The following is a 1600-nucleotide window of genomic DNA, read 5'->3' on the forward strand; positions in this document are numbered from 1 at the left end:
GTGTGGGTGTTTGTGTGTCTGTTTTCCCCCCAACTTCGCTTGACAACCGATGCTAGTGCGTTTATGTCCACGTAACTTAGCGGTTCAGCAAAACGAGACCGATAAAAGAAGTACTAGGCTTACAAAGGATAAGTCCTGGGGTCGATTTGCTCGACTAAAGGCGGTGCCCCAGCATGGCCGCAGTCAAATGACTGAAACAAGTAAAAGAGTAAAGAAGTAAAAGAGTATATATACACTATATATATACGAAAACGAAAGTCAACATGGTGCCATGATGTAAACAATATAGGAAATAATAATCAACAAGGCATCATTATATAAATCATATAGGAAATTTAAAAAAATCAACAGAAAAACAATATTTATTTATGATTCTTCATTATTGAAACTTGTAAGAAAATCAAGACGACTGCGAAAACTTCAAAGTAGTTAGTAATGTAGAGTATACATTCATTTGTTAATAAATTGAGATACTGATGTCTGAAAATATTTATGTAACTGTATATATACAAAGTTTCATTATACATATTACAATATGAAAATATACATATTTTCATATTTAATAAATAAATCTGAATAAGACTAAATACGAGGTGGTGCTGAAAAGTTCCTGGCTTTGGATAAAAGAAAATATAAGAGGGTTAGTTATGATTTTATTCAACATATTCCCCTCTCAGATTCACACGTGTATTGTAGTGATACTTCAGTTATTCTAAACCCTGTAAAAGAATTCAGAAGTTTGGGCCTCCAACCAGGAATTTCGCGACACTCTAAAAGTCAGGAACTTTTCAGCAAACCCTTGTAAGATATCTTTTATCCCCTACTTGTTCCACTCATCAGACTGCGGCAATGCTGGAACACCACCTTGAAGAATTTTAGTCGAACAAATCAACCTCAATATCAACTTTTAAACGCCTGGGGCTTGTATCAGTTTGTTTTGCCGAACTGTTAGGCTATGGGAAAGTAAACACAATTGACACTGGTTGTCAAGCGGTGGTGGTGGAGAAATACAGAAACAAAGAGGCAACACACTCACACTCACTCACATACATACTCACACACACACACACACTCGCGCGCACACACACACACTCGCGCGCGCACACACACACACACACACACACACACAAACACACACACACACGTACAGTGTATGTGAGTGTGTATGTGCATGTGTGTGTACGTATATACGACAGGCTTCTTTCAGTTTTCATCAACCAAATCTACTCATAAGATTTTGGTCGGCTCGAAGCTATAGCACTAGACACTCGCGAAAGGTGCCACGCGGTGGAACTGAACATGGTTGAGAAATAAACTTTTTCCCCCACACCAGAGGAATATCGACCAGTCTGATGAATTATTTTTAGTTATTATTGTATTGTAGTTTACTTAATGCAAAAAGAATTACTAAAATAATGATTGTTTTTCTTTCTTTTCCTTTACAGAAACTCCTGAATGTTTAGGTTAAATAGCTTCTAACAGTGATGGGCGTAAACAGCGATGGACAATGTTACTTTACTATCACGTCAAAGTAAACAGAAAATAGAATAGATAACAGAAATATACTAACATATATGTATATATATATATATATATATAT

This window comes from Octopus bimaculoides, chromosome 15, assembly GCF_001194135.2.
Source record: "Octopus bimaculoides isolate UCB-OBI-ISO-001 chromosome 15, ASM119413v2, whole genome shotgun sequence".
In the NCBI taxonomy this organism is placed as follows: Eukaryota; Metazoa; Mollusca; class Cephalopoda; order Octopoda; family Octopodidae; genus Octopus; species Octopus bimaculoides.